The sequence below is a fragment of the Tympanuchus pallidicinctus genome, unplaced genomic scaffold (genome assembly GCF_026119805.1).
Source record: "Tympanuchus pallidicinctus isolate F22 unplaced genomic scaffold, pur_lepc_1.0 scaffold9, whole genome shotgun sequence".
NCBI classification, from domain to species: Eukaryota; Metazoa; Chordata; class Aves; order Galliformes; family Phasianidae; genus Tympanuchus; species Tympanuchus pallidicinctus.
In genome coordinates this window covers 83,591-99,171 of record NW_026294813.1, presented here as the reverse complement: position 1 = coordinate 99,171, position 15,581 = coordinate 83,591, and the positions used below count along the sequence as shown (strand labels likewise).

The 15,581-nt window shown below is 40.9% G+C and overlaps 2 protein-coding genes and 1 long non-coding RNA gene across 3 annotated transcripts in view; 1 reads left to right on the top strand and 2 right to left on the bottom strand.

Annotated features, from left to right (window-relative positions):
- Positions 1-1,668, bottom strand: part of IQGAP2 (IQ motif containing GTPase activating protein 2) — a 228,026-nt gene extending 226,358 nt beyond the window's left edge. The window contains exon 1 of the mRNA XM_052670718.1: positions 1,657-1,668. The gene's annotated coding sequence lies outside the window, so the exon portion shown is untranslated. The remainder of the gene's footprint in view (positions 1-1,656) is intronic.
- SV2C (synaptic vesicle glycoprotein 2C) overlaps positions 1-6,615 on the bottom strand; it is a 98,830-nt gene extending 92,215 nt beyond the window's left edge. Inside the window, exon 1 of the mRNA XM_052670719.1 lies at positions 6,495-6,615. The gene's annotated coding sequence lies outside the window, so the exon portion shown is untranslated. The remainder of the gene's footprint in view (positions 1-6,494) is intronic.
- LOC128074677 (uncharacterized) overlaps positions 1-15,581 on the top strand; it is a 406,066-nt gene that overhangs the window by 330,705 nt on the left and 59,780 nt on the right. The gene's annotated exons all lie outside the window — the stretch shown is intronic.

Genomic DNA, 15,581 nt, shown 5'->3' with positions numbered 1-15,581 from the left:
AAAAATAATCACTCTCTTCTGTCACAATTTTTTTCCAACAAATTCACTCTGATTTGTTGACAGATTCTGAGCCAAACTCACAAGAAATATGATTCCATTCTCATCATTCAAATTACAGGGGTGTGTATGGGGGCAGAAGTTAGTGATATATGTATTTATGCAGAAGTGTAATAATTTCAGATGGTTTTCCTCCTCTCACAACTGAGACACTGCCACCTGCAGAGCACAGCTTTGTTAACAGACATTCAATCCCCTACGCACACTCAGTAGTCCAGTTATATGCTTAATTCCAGCTGCTTATAGAGATTCAGCATTACATGTCTCAAAATACCTCCCGTGAAATAACACATTGCAAAAATCATGCACAATAACATCTTTGTAACAGAGAAAATACCGTCTTCCTGAAAAAATGGAGCCTCTCATAATGCCTGCATTATGACAAAATGGATGCCACTTTTAACTCATGCTTCTACCATGTTCTCTGTAGGGATGAAAGATAAACAAGAGTTTAGCCAGCAGTAACTATTCTCTTCTGATGTGAAACCACATCAGGATCAGTATGACTGATTTTGTCAACTAGCTGTAGGGATGCAAGTCATAATAAGGGTGTTGGTATACTGGAATGGCTGCAGAGCTCTGGAATCCCCATCCCTGTTGATGCTCAGACCTCGAATGGACATAGCTGTGAGAAACCTATTCTAACTATAAAAGTCAGCCTGCTTTTGGAAGTTGGCTGGACTAAATGGCCTCACACAGTCCATTCAAATGGGAATTACTCCAATATTCACCTGTATTGTGCAGAAACCATCTTGCAGATACCTGCATAGTAGACACTCCCCTAAGCCTTAATACATTTTTCTTGTCTATTTTTTTCCTTTTTTTTCTTCCTTTTTTTTTTTTTTTTTTTTTTTTTTCTGAGCAGATCATTCTTACATGATTACCTAACACAGTAATCAGTTCACTGGTCACTTGTCCAACATCATGATGTACATTTTTCTTTGATACTCTCTCTGTTGTCAGAGCTTGACTTGTTTAATAAAACTGCAAGGAAATAACTGTTGAGTTATTTGAAAATAAGGTGCTGCTCACACACTGAGGAAGAATGATATAAAGATAAATGAATCTGGTGTGGGTGGCAGCCTGTGTTCCAAGCTACACATAAAAATGAGTCCTGTCCATGAGAGGTGACTTCTAGACCAAAAGCCAAAACCGTCATCAGTTGCACAGCTATATGCTGATAAGTTGGTGGTCCATGAAATGTTCGGTATATTCACCTGATACTGCTGTTGTTATTATTATTATTATTATTATTATGTTGATTAAAAACAGCTCAAATACAGCCCAGTAAAAACAAAAGAGAACTTTGCTCTGTAAAGAATTTGTGTCTTCGAGTGTTGTAGGAGACCACAGTAATACTTGGTCTTCCCTTTCTTTTACAGCACCCACCACATCACTTACTGATTCACAAATCCCTTCAAAGGGATTTAACGAACCTTTGCTATGAGATCTTCCATAATCCAAAGTGTTTACTTCATTGAATGAGAATTAAAAAGCAAGATGCCAAATAGTATCTGGCATGTTCATATCTGTGCAAGAAAGAGATTACCTATACCCTGCAGTGAGCTTTCAAGATAATTAGGAAATGAAAGAATACACTGTTGATCTTATTGATATTGGTGGTGATTGGACATATGCTGTGATCAAATTTTCAAGTATGTGCCTTTTTAATGAAAATAAACATTATTTTCATCCCATTTTCATAGATCACAAGGATCTAAGCCATGCCCTCAGCTGACAAAGAAACAGGATTTCAAGAACACATCTAGTTAAAAAAAAAAACAACATAGGTGCATGTGCAGAGATCAAACCAACAAGGTACATGTCAGAGACCAGTGGCTTCCAGCTGGAAGTGCTGCTCAGATAAACCATTTCTGTCTCAGAAGCATCTGGGAGGACCACTTCATTTATACAGCTGTGGCAGTGTCTGCCTGGGGTAGAGGAGCAGAGGGGGGCAAGGGTAGAATGCAGCCTACAAAAACTGCTCCTTGGGATTAGCATCATTACTCCCACAGAAAGGAAAGGAAGTTTAGCCTCCAGCTTAATATGGAATGAAAATGATGGCGCATAGAGACCCAGCAACACTGTAAGATGCTGAGAGCAACGCTACCTCTCATGCTTACCTGTACTTCTAGACCATAATGTGTTTCCCAGAACGTTTCCCTACATGTAACTTGTATTACCATTAATGGAAAAAAAGCCTACAGGATGTTTTCATGCAGCTAGAAAATGCACTTTCTGTGGCTTTCTGGGATTTTTAGTCAAAAACCTACACGTACTTATGAGATGCAGACTACTGCCCTAGAACAAAACAACATAACTAGACCTGTAGGACCATGACTGCAAAAACAGTTTGCTGAGAAGGAGATAATCAGCCTTGGAGATACTGCTTTATCTTAAATATATCTTGCTTTTGGCAAGCCAACATGAAACTGCAGTAATACTATATTTTTCGTGAGTCTTGGATCAATATAAAGCTATATGCTGTGTGCTAGAATAGCTACATTACATGTGAGGTGCTTTTCAAGCTTTTGTTACCGTGCATTTTCAGTTCAGTTAGAAATACTTGGAAGGAATGCCCATCTAATCACAAAAGTCTGATGTTTTGTTGATGCATGTCAAGTCTTTACCATCAGCAGGTGCTCAGAGGAAATGCAGACAGAGGTAAAACTCTGTCTTAGAAATTTGTATGTCTTAATCAATAAAACGTATTGCACCTTAAGCAGTTTGATTGCTACGCCTGCAGCATTTAAACATTTATTAGCCTCTCTGGGTGGGGAAGCTGACCGAGAGTTTGAGCCACAGAGAAGGAAAGGACAGGCTTTGTCTTGCTTTACCTTATCTGATTTTTTTTGTAACGGCACAGCAGTTTCAATAATAATCATGCTAAAGAAATCTGCTTTTAATTGCATTGAATACACATGTATTTATTTCTCAGCTACATAAAAAAGGGAGAGACCAAACCTGACTAGAGCATCATAGACTGGCAACATGCATACGTACAGGAGAACAGTACAGAAATACAAATCAAAAGCCTGTCAGACACATCTTTGTGGCTATCAGCCACTACGGAAAAAAGGGCCACCACATTTTGCAACATAGGGATCAGAGAATATATCACATTAACTCTAGACTGAAACAGTTTGCATATTTAAAAGAGGAGCCGTAGTACCTATTTTCTTAGTGGTACATCCTTTCCGTTTACTTTTCCATTTAGCCTCTTAAAAACACCTATAAGAAAACAAGCTCTAAATTCAGTCCTCTGAAGGATGCTGATCTGCTCTAAGCCGAAGATATTATGCACTACATAATAAAAGGGCGGTGGCAGCAGCTGTGGGTTCCCTATCATAGGTTTGCAAACACATTTAATGTAATTGATGAGCTTTTGTTTAAACAAGCATTGATATGCATTCTGTGACGCATATGGGTTGCAAGGATTCACAGCAACACACAGCCCAGGTGATCTGCCTGTGAGGCTAAACCAACACTTATACAACTGAGATTGTGAAATATCTTCATTAATGCCATTTTTGTGCTTCAAATACTACGTAATGACACCGCGGGATTCATTTGAGCTCCCAATGAAATCTACAGCGTGAGTCATGCAGATTTTAATGGCAGGATGAGGACAGGATGAGGACCGCTGTGGATAAACATTTGTCCTCTGTGCTTTGAAACACATCATTTAGAAATTCATTTGACACCAGCCATTACTGCAAGCAACTTATGTAAGCTTATATAATAAGGAACACACAATCACGATTATAGATTTCATGTTGTCACCTGCAGTAACACTGCGTTTTGCGTGTATAACTGAACGCTTCACGTGATCTTCCTTTGTTGCAAACATCTTTCTTGTAACGCCGCTAACAAGTAAGAAAAAGAAGACACAACTCTTGTTTTGCTGTTAGTGACAAATTAACTACATTTTTGAAATACATAATCAGAACGCACTTGCCTTGGCCAAACACAGATCTGCTCTTCTAGAATGCAGTGACACGATTTTACACGAAGTTGCCATCAGAGAAAGCTTATGTTGAGTCTGTGTCACTGATACGCAGGGTCATCTGTGTTGAGTTAGCAATAGGAATACAGTCACAGAAATACAGGCATGGGACTACTGCTTGTTCCTTTTTTCCTCCTTAAGGTATCATTTAAAGATGCTTGGAGGCACCATGTGTGTCAATAATGTTAATTGATACACTTTTTTTCCCTTTTTTTTTTTTTTTAATCAATACTCAGCTGATGGGAAGCTTTCCTCCAAATGTATGTACGTAAGCCTCCTTGGAATGTATTATGACTGTATTTTAGAAAATCCTATGTTTCTGTGGAATACAGAAAAAAGAGATGCTTGCATTACAGATACAGGTATTTAAGAGAGAAAGAAAAGAAAGAAAGATGCAAAATAATCCCTGAAATGATAAGATTTAATGCAAGGTATCATTCAGTGAAATTGCAGAAGATGGCTAGCTGAGGGGGGAGGACCAGTGTCTCCAATTTACCGTGGTGCTTCCTTCTCTACAAAAATGCTGAATACATCTTTAATGACCAGGAAGAATACGAACGTTATAAAAAACAGCACAATAATAATTTGCATTCCTTCAAGGACATCCATCCATGAAAATAAAATCCACTCTAAAATTTCAATAATTCAGGAAGACATATGGCATAGTAGAACAGGAGGCTCTTTCATATAGGGAATTCAGGAAAAACACTTCCAACAGAAGTATACCATTCCCAAAGAGTCTAGCTGAAGAACTTTATTTTGTGGTTTGTTTATTTATTTACATTTCTTTATATTTCTCTATTTCTGTTTACATTTTCTTTTGTGTAAGTTAATTGTAAATTCATCAAGAAGTTCCTTCCAAAATCTCCTTACAGTTCAACTCACAATGCAGTAATCTTTGACATAGTTTGTGCCACCTCAACAGATCAGATCAGCATCTCCCTCTCTCCTAAGGTAGAAGTTGCTGTGAGCTCCCTGCACTGCAGTGCAATGCAGACCAAGTACCAGCAGTACTGACTGTTTGTCTGGGTAGGTTTCCGTTGTGTTGTACTAACCTCTGCAATCCCTCCCAGCCCATCAGAGGTACACTCATCAGCCTCCCAGCTACTTCCGGGAAAGAGAGCAGGATATCATGAATCACTGACGAGCTTCTGGATGATCTCAGCATCTTTTGATGAGACAATCTTCTCATCTTTTCCTTCTCTCCTCACCCCCCCATGCTGCACAGATGTGCAATGGCCACCCCAGCAGGCATGACTCAGCTCCCACCCTCACCCCCCCATCTCAATGCACCCATGGTCCTTCCATGTTTAGGTAACCAGGACTCATCAGTGACCACCATGCTCATTTATCCCCGTGTCACCCAGCCCTAAGATCCCTGGAGTCCTGCCACTGCTCAGGACTTCCAGACCTGCTGTTCCATCTGCTTGCATCCCTTTGGCTCTTCTGCCCTGCAGTCCCTAAAGAACTCAGCATCCCATGGGTCATCCTACCACTCCGCACCTGGACTTCAGTAAGGTTTTTGCCCAGGAAACTAACTCCACGCTTCCCTTTGTATGTACTGCCTGGACACCTCTCACTGTCTGAATTCCCGAAGTGCTAGGAAAACAGTAACTGTGATTTGGAAAACTCCTATCCTGCAGTTGTAAGGAAGGGAGTTCCCCGATCCCCCTTACAAGTGGTGAATGCTAAACTGTTCTCCCAACATAGTGTGAATCACAATCCTTGCAAGCAGTCCATAGTGAGAAAAGGAATATAGTTTTCCAAAGCTTTTACACTGATTATTTTCTTTCTTCCTTCCTTCCTTCCTTTCTTCCTTTTGTCTTCTCTGTTCCACAGCCTGAAACCCTGCCTGCTTGCTTCCACACACATTTTAGAAAGTGTCAGTTCCCTGAGGAGCTGGAATCCCTACGTCTCTTCTGCCTACCCGATTTTCCTCTCCATCCTTACCTCTATGACACTGGCAAGCTTGTTTTCCTCAAGCATCTGAAGTCTCTGCGAACCTGCTCCCCCTGGTTTCTGATCCTCTAGCGTGCAAAAGTTGTGCCAGCCTTAGTATGCCGGTCAGCTTCCAAGCCGAGATGAGATACCCTCACCGCCTGGCATCTGTGCCAGCAGGTCTGAGCGCGAACAGCCGAGCGGGCGTCGGATGCAACTGAAGTGAGCAGCAGCCGAGCGGAGACTCAGAATCTCTGCACTCCCTTTAAGGCTCGACCTGCCCGAAGCTGAGCTCCCTCCTCCCCGCCAAACAAACCCCCTCCTAAGTCCTGTGCAAAAGTTGAGGTGTTCTCCCGCCGCAAGCACGCGAACGGAGCAGGGGGGGGGAGGGAGGAGGGGAGTGAGAAAGGAAGGGGGAAAAAAAAAAAAAAAAGAAAAAAAGAGGAAAAGTTGCCCGGCAGCAACAGCGGGCGCTGCCCGCAGCATCACTTACCGGAGGGCCCGGGCGGGCTGCGAGCCGCTGCCGCTCCCTCCTTCCCTGCCGCCTCCTCCTGAAGCCGGCTGCGGGAGGGAGCGAGCGCAGAGCCTCCCGCTGGAGCCGCCAGGCGTGACGGGCCGGGAGGGGCGGGCCGGAGCCGCGGCGTGGGCTTCGCCTTGCGGTGCAGCCGCTGCGGCAGTGCCGGGGAGAGGGGGAGCGGCGCGGGGGCGGCCGCTGCCACCCGGGATGGAGGACGTGGGAGAGCGGCAAGGGCGACCCCCGCTGCAGGGCCGGGTGCGAACGAAGGCACGGAACCCCCCCGCCAGGGAGGCGGGAACGAGCCCTTTTTGCAGTAAAAGGGGAAAATAGAGGTAGTACGCCCACGAACGAGCTCGGTTTCAAAGGCAGGCTTTCAGGAGAGGCAACAGCAGGGTGAATGTGTGGAACGGCTAGTTCCTTAGGGTTGCAACAAGCCTTATGGCCGCCTGAAGACCACCGCATCCCGGATCCCCGTTGTCCTACTGGAGAGTGCCATGAGCACTTCTCAGCAACAGTGTGAAGCTGTGTGTGCTCCACATGAAAAGGCTGCCAGTTGGATCTGGTGATAAAAAGTAGAGCAGGTGATGGAGGTCTCCTGGGCGAGACTCACCTTCCTGAGTGGGAAAGTACCTGACTGTGAGAGCAAGGAAAGAACAGACTGCCTTGGGTGCTGGCCGAATCCTTATTGCTAGTGGTTTTTAGCAAAGACAAAAAGACAAAAAAAAATTTTTAAAAGACAAAAAAAGACAAAAAAATAAAAGAAAGTTTAAAAGTGATTGCTTTGTCTGGGGAGAAATGGATAAACTAAATAAGCCTGTGAAGTTTTTTTTTTTCTTCTCTTCATTGAACAGTAGGAGGTTGCTGTGCTTCTTACTATTATCACCATTTTTATTTTTTTTTTAATGCTGTGGCATCAAGGACTATGAATTATTCCATTAGTTTGTTGTAGTGGATGCTAATAGCCGCTGATGGATAAAGAATATGAAGAGCTCCTCCTTTTCAGGTTTGTAAATTACAGGCAATTCTTCTAGCAGTTCACATGTGAAGACAAATGCAGTGATACTACCAAAGCAAAGAAAGAAGGTGAAAAGAGAGGGTAGGGCTCCATATTCAAAATACCTTTCAAAATGAGGAACTATTCCACCAGTTCTATTAACAAACACACAACTTGGGTTCACCTCTCCAGAATGCATCGCACTACAAATGTTCCCTCCAGCAGGAAGGGGGGTTTATGGGCACATGCTAGCAGTCCCTATCCCCCTGCCCTGTACTCTGCACATGCCTGGTGCGTCGATTCTGCAGAGCTTTGAGTGATTTCTGGCAGCTCATCTAAGTCCTGCCCATATTTGTGAGTATATATACATGTTTTCCTATGCTCTAAAATGCTTTTATTTTCCTCTGTTGTTGTGTGAAAGTCTCGAACAGCAAAGGAAACTGACTTATTGATTAGTTACCCAGGGGAAAGCCAGGATGAACTACGCACAGAGCGCTGTCAAGTGTGAAATGCAAACAGAATAGAAAAGAAATACCTATTACTTTTCTGTCCCTTTCAGTAATTCTAATATTAGAAAATTGCATTGTGTTAGAAAAGAGCACCTCCTTCTTAGTAAACCAAACTGGCTGTGTACAACAGGCATGGAAAACAAAGATTACAAAATTTTCCAAAGACAACAAAATAAAAGGCTATGGGTGCTGTCCAAACAAGAGCAATGGTAAAATGTTGTTACCATCCATTTATTGTTGACTATCCAATTAAAATAGGAGCATTTTTGTACACAAAGTGTACTTGAAAGGATCCCAGCTATATTTTACTGAAATGAATTGATTCGGGAGAGATGACATGCTCCTAGTGATTTCTTGATGAAAAAATAGCAAATTATTCTGAAAAAGAAAAACAGAAACAAACCAAAACAGCAACAACAACAACAAAACCACATCCATATTTAGTCTTTGAATAGGCAGAACTAAAATTTTAAGGAAGATAAGTCATTGTAGTAAGATTACAAGGGACAGACTGAGAGACTCAAGGCTGTTTTTAGATTCCAGGTTAAACTGAAGTAATGCTGTGCTGAAGAGAATGGCTCTTCCACTTGTCTGCCTGCCTGGCTACTTTTCAGTATCAGCTTTATTGTTTGAGTGGCTTCGGGGTAGGATGGTGTGGTGAGTGGCTGTGACTGAAGGATCAGCCTTGATGCACAAACAATGCATGCTAGAGCCTGGTGGGTTTCAGTCGGACCTGTGTCTGATTCACTTGTCTCAGGCTGTGGTAAGCCCCTCCTGAAGCACCAGCATAGGAATGACCATGTAATCTCTGGAAGGTTTCATTGGGAATGTGAGGCATCATTTAAACAAAGCTACGCAGTGTTTCCTTGATCTGTTTTCTATGCATGTAGTGTAATTTCTTTGTATGATAGCAGAAAATTCCTTCCACCATCACAAACCTAGAGCAGTCTGGTAGGAACCAGGTCTTATCTCCATCACCATGAAAGACATCCCAAGGTAGGAGGCCTGCATGCATGCATCTCTGATGGAAGTAATGCCTTACAGATCTTAGAATTTCACACAGCCTCTGTCTTCCTTGCCCCTGGATCATAGACTTTCTTGAAATTTCCCTCAAGAGTACTCTTTTGTACCATGCATAAAATGTATTTTGTATATGCATTCAGTTAAGCTCATGACATCTGTGGTTATGTCAGCTTTCTGCAGTGAGCACATGACACATCTGGACAGATTCTCTTACAGTTATCACAGACCCAGTAACACAAAGTGTTCTGATAGCAAATGATACTGGATTGTGACCATGTGTGCATTTCAGCCCCTTGCCAACAGAACAAAAACAAGGATGTTATTCCTATTCATTTTTCCTTTGTAAAGGAATTGGAAAATGCAGACCCTGCAATGCTTCCAGTTACTTCTTCCATTCTAGTTTTAAAAGTATAGGACAAATATGTTTGTGTTAAAGTACTGCATAATTTTGTCTGTTTTTTCTTTCTTTGTGATTTTGTTTCATTGTTTTGGTGTGTTGTTTTGTTTGTTGGTTGTTTTTTTTTTTTTTAGGAGGAAGTGGATCTTTTTGTTTACTTAGTTGTAAGTAAACATTGTTTTATTTTAACTTTCACCTCAAATATTTGTCTATGGAACATTAGTTTATTTTTTTCAGTATTTCCTTTCTAGGATATAAATACTGCTTTATCTCTCCACTGAGCTGTGATTGAATATAGCAACTGGCAAAGATTTATAGTATTGACCCTGAAATAAAAGTTGAATTTCCATAGAATCAGGGCCTTATACAATGCTCCCACATTCTTACATTATGCTACTAAATGAGATAGGCTATGGGAAATGAACAGCATATATATGAAAAATCCATAGAAATGTTGCTGTTAAGCCTCAGCAAGGGATCAGGGACTGCTGAGGCAATCAGCCTACCTCAGCCTCTGAAGTTCTTCCGTATTCTGCTGTATGCAGTGCACTGACAGTTGGGACTGCATGTGTGCATAGTGACCTACACAGCAGGATCCAGTCCTGAATAGGATATTTGCCCACAGCTTCATTTCAAATAAATAACAGCTGGAAAATGCTGCTTAAATATACAAAAAGAATTCACTGTATTTGTAACTGACAAAGACAGAGGAAAAATCTACAGTTTGTTTAAGAGTAGAGGAATGATTTTTTCAATTTAATTGGCAGTATTAGACTAGTTAAGCAAATACTGCATGAAAAGAGAAGAATCTGATACTTCTTTGCTGAGAAATGAAAAATGACTTTTAAAATCACCATATATGATACTGACTTACATGCAAACGTTTTCTTTTGGCTTCATAAAGTCAAAAACTTCTGACAGATAAAGGCTGTCACTAATCAAAAGATCCTTTATCTCTCCTAGAATTAAAGGTGAAGAGTCACTAAATAAATTTTCGCATGATGTGAGCAACATTATCAGCTGACTGAGTAGTCTACCAAAAGCAGGACTATTAATACCTGAGTCCTTTTGGTCACGATACAGATAGGAAATAAACAATCTCTCTTCTTGACAGAGCATTCTCTTCTTTTGTCTCACTGCTGTCTAAATTGCATACTCTAACAGAAATGGTCTCTTAGAGTATCAGGAACCTTTTAACAGTACCTCCTAAATCTTAGTTTAGGGTCTTCTGCTGACCTGATGCTGTGGCTTGAACAGAACATTTCTCAAGCCACTGCTTTCCTTTTTTACTGCTCTTGATTACTTGGATGTTATAGCTTTAGACATGAGGAATAATACTGTTGTGTCTCTTGTAGAACAGATCTCATAATTAGAACTGCATCTTTATCTAAGTCTAATAAGAACATTTCTACTGCTGTACTGCATCATCCTAAGTACTATATCCAATTGAAAACCTGTGGAACAGTTCTTGCATAAAACAGTTTCACTCAGTCCTGTAAATCTCTGTTGAATTAATGCCTAAATTTACGGCAAGATAAATAGAATTCTTCTTTTCAGCAATAAAAAACTTTTTTTTTTTTTTTAACCAACAGATTAAATGTGTATATATACCTGCTATTTTTTATGTAAGCATACTAGGTCATTGAAATTGAGATTACTTCTGAATCGTATTAACTATTTAATTTGAAATTTGCTTCACTTTCAAACTTCATACTGCGTATGTGTTTGATTGCTCTTTTTACACTGAATACTGATGCTGTTGTCATTTCAAGACTCTGGCTTTTTTAGGTTCCCACAGTGCTAAAGTACAGATCGCAGTGGAGCACAGGCCACACTGTTATGTACTGTCTCCAACATAGGAGGCAGCATGCAGATATTAGGAATAAAAATTACTGACCAGAGAACTCAAACTTAGCACAGATCAGGCTGAGTTACCTGAATCATAAAAGCAAAAGATGGCTGTTAAAAAATAGAGTGTATCTCACAACATTCAGTTATTTGTTGATAATAAGACAGATGAATGTAAAAGTAGATAAATATATGTACAGGTCTCTGAGGCTAGGTGACACGCATCCCAGGGTCCTGAAGGAGCTGGCTTCAGATGCGGCTGCCAAGCCACTCTGTACCTGAAAAGGTCATGGAGAAGATTCTCCTGGAAGAGGTGTTAAGATACATGTGAGACGAGGAAGTGATTTGAGAGAGTCAGCATAGCTTCACCAAGGACAGCTTGTACCTGACCTGTCTGGCAGCATTTTGTCTCGTGATGGAGTGGCAGAATTTGTGGATGAAGGAAGAACAAATGATATTGTCTAACTGTGCAAGGTTTTGACATGATCCTACACCACATCCTTATCTCTAAACTGGAGAAATATGGGTTTCAAGAGTGGATTATTCAGTGCATAAGGAGCACCAGTCATGAGTCATGTCCCCCTGGATTCTGGTTCTGGTGAATGAAAAGTTGGACATAAGCTAGCAGTGTGCACTTGCAGCCTGGAAGGCTAACTATATCCTGGGCTGCATCAAAAGAAGAGTGGCCAGCAGGGAGAGAGAAGTGATAGTCCCTCTATATTCCACCCTTGTCAGGCCCCATCTGGAATACTGCATTCAGGTCTGAGGCTCCCAGCACAAGAAAGACGGAGCTGCTGGAGTAGATCCAGAGGAGGGCCACAATGATCAGAAGGATGGAGCACCTTGCCTACGAAGAAAGGTTGAGAGATTTTGGCTTGTTTAACCAGGAGAAAAGAAGACTCCAGGGAGACCTCGCTGCAGCCTTCCAGTACTTGAAGGGGGCTTATGAACAGGAAGTGGACCAACTTTTTACATGGTCTAATAGTGGTAGGAAAAGGGAGAAATGTTTAAACTAAAAGAGGGGAGATTTAATTTGGATGTTAGGAAGAAATTTTTTATCCAGTGAGTGGTGAGGCACTGGCACAGGCTGCCCAAAGAAACTGTGGATGCTTCATCCTGAAGGAGTTCAAATTCTGGAAAAAGCTATGGAGAGACATGTTATAAGGGCTTGTAGTGACAGGATAAGGGGAAATGGTTTTGATATGGGAGTATATTTAGACTAGATACTCGGAAGAAATTATTTAGCGTGTGGGAGCTGAGACACTGGAACAGGTTGTCTAGAGAGGTTGTGGATGCCACTTCCCTGGAGATGCTCAAGGCCAGGCTGGTTGGGGTTTTGAACAACCTAGTCTACAGGGAGGTGTCCCTGCCTATAGCAGGGAGTTGGAACTAGATGATCTTGAAGGTCCCTTCCAACCCAAACTATCTTGTGATTCTGTGATTTATCCATTCTTGTCTTTCTGAAATCTTTCAAAGGGACCATGCTTTCCCTGCTGAATTTCTGAGACAAAACAAATAAATTCTGAGACCAGTAAAAATTCCACAGAAGATTTTGGGTTTCTTTCATTTCATGTATTCTTCCATTATTTGAATCTTCATATAAATTGATCGGAGATCAGAATCAAGTCATAAGAAACATATTTTGAAAATGGAACGATAACAGGAGTTAACAAGTACATCTGTACAGAGTATACAATTATGCAAGTGGGTGGCTGACTGCGGTCTACAATAAAGTCTGCAATTAGAAGTGGAAGAAAAATAAGTAAACACATCAAGGGTGCCTTGCATAAGCATTCATTCTGGATCAAGTTAATTGAAAGAATCTGATTTTCCTGGAATTGTTTTAAATTAATTCAGCAACTCTAGGAGTCTTTCCTTGATTTAACACTCTGAGCATAAAGGACTTAGGACCAGGGGGAATGGCTTCAAGCTACGGCAGGGGAGATTCAGGCTGGACATGAGGAAGTATTACGTTTCAGAAAGGGTGGTCAGGCACTGGAATGGCTGCCCAGGGAGGTGGTGGAGTCACCGAGCCTGGGGGTGTTCAAGGAAAGGCTGGATGTTGTGTTGAGGGACATGGTTTAGTGGGAGCTATTGGGAATAGGTGAACGGTTGGACTGGATGATCTTTTAGGTCTTTTCCAACCTTGGTGATTCTGTGAGTCCAGGCTTGCTTCTTTTCTTCTTCCAGACCCATCTTGAGAGATTTTGAACCTATAATAAAACCACATATAAAGGCTCTTTTGGGACCCCATTTCTGGAAGTCTTTTCATTTGACACCTAACCTGTATTAAAAGACAGATTATTTCATGACTATCTGGTTCTTTAGGAACTCATTATTTCTTCTTCACTCCCCCCCTCACCCCTCCAGTTACTCTTCCCTAGCTTCTTTCTTCTTCTCTCCCCTATTACCAAAGGCTGACATTGGTACTACATCACTGAGGAAGAATTTATTGGATTGCAGTATTTTTTAATGTCAAAAACTGTATTTACAAAGAGAACACTTTTTATACTTGTTTATAAGCCTAAAAACATTACTTCTCAAAATAATAATATTAAAAATATTCTATAAAACAATCAAAAGGGTTCATGAGGTTATCAGGTACCACAAGCATGTTGTAATTTGTCCATCTGGTCACCTCAAGGTCCACAGAAAATCTTTTTCTCCTAAAAGTGAAGGTGGAATTTCCTCTTGATGTCACTTTCCCCTGCAGTATCTTCACTGACATCAGTGGAATAGCTGACTGACCATGATTCACAAAGGGAGAACTAGGACCAACATATCTGCAATGGAGCGTGCCTTTGTTGAATGCTACTTTTGTAAAAGGCCATTCAGCTCAAAAAATAAAAAAATTACAGCCCAAATCTTGCTCTCAATAAGCCTAGCTATCACCTTGAACCAGAGGATGTGTCTAAGACCTTATGGCTCTTCACACTGAAATTAACGGCAGTACTCAAGAAACTTCAGTAATCAAAAGGTATGGAGAAGAACGCAGGATCTGGTCTAGGATTTCCAGAGTAAGAGTATGTGATTCCTTAAACATGCCCTGTCTTGTGATGGATAGTATTTATAGAATTTAATCATTCTTCTTTTCTCAATACAAAAGGATACAAAAGTAATGCAAACATGGGGCAAAAGGGTGAAAATGAGTACTGAATTCTGTGGCAAAATACAAAATCTCAGTGTTATGGTTTCTGTATTTATATACTTGTACAATATGTGGCACCACTGAGCCCTAATGAGACTGTCTTCTGTGTGCTGCTGGATAATATGGTAAATGTTGTACATAGTAATGCAATCTGTACATCAAGTGTAGCAGCCAAACTGGCATTGAATATTCATGTATATAAGCAAAAGGTGAAATCACAATAAAGCTGAAAGTAAGGGTCATTGCATCCAATTTTCGGGAGATTTCATATTATCCTTGCTTTGTAAAGTACATCTAATTTGCCAGCATCCTAAATGCAGTCATGAACTTCAGCTCCATCTACTACTGCTACAGCATGCCAGGAAAAAGAGCACATCAGTTTGTAGTTAAATTATGGGTAGGATATGAGTGTTGTGATGGAGAGCAACCCTTGAGCTGCTTTATACTTAAGGGCAGGGAATCAAATCTTCATTACATTAAACAAGCAGAGATTTTTTGCTTTTTGACAGGTATAGAGTTGTAAATCTACTAAAGTGTATGGGTGTCAGTGTGTGCAAATAACATGTTCCAAAGGACTGTCTCATTTAAAATGTGATCTGATTAAGGATTTCAAGAACAGGGAAAGGTTCTTAGTGCCTGTAAAGCCCTTCAATTAAACATCTTCTTATTTAAAGAAAAGGTTTCTAATGGTTTGTCTAAAACTGTAGGTGTGTCACCAACAGAAATCCAAAATATACAACTAATCTGCTATAATGCCAATGTGGCCACAGCTGGAGAAGGCTTAAATCAAACTCTGGCCTTCTTTCCACCTATCCTAGAATTGTCTGAATCAGCTATATACAACATCTACGCTCAAACTTTCACAAACCCAGAATTACCATGTAATCTTTGAAGGTCAGACTTGAAACACCATGTTCCTCTCAGTGAACAATTACTCACATAAGGAGCTATAATTAAATATTCACGTGACTAACTGCTCACTAACATGACAAGATACTTCACACTCTGGCTTTCTGATGTTTTTTATGCACTCTTACTGGTGTGCTGTTGTCCCCATACTATGAAACTATGCACAGTCAAATAAGTTGCTGAACAAATCTAGTAATGTTTTGTGCACATTTTTAATGAATTAAGATTACTCTTT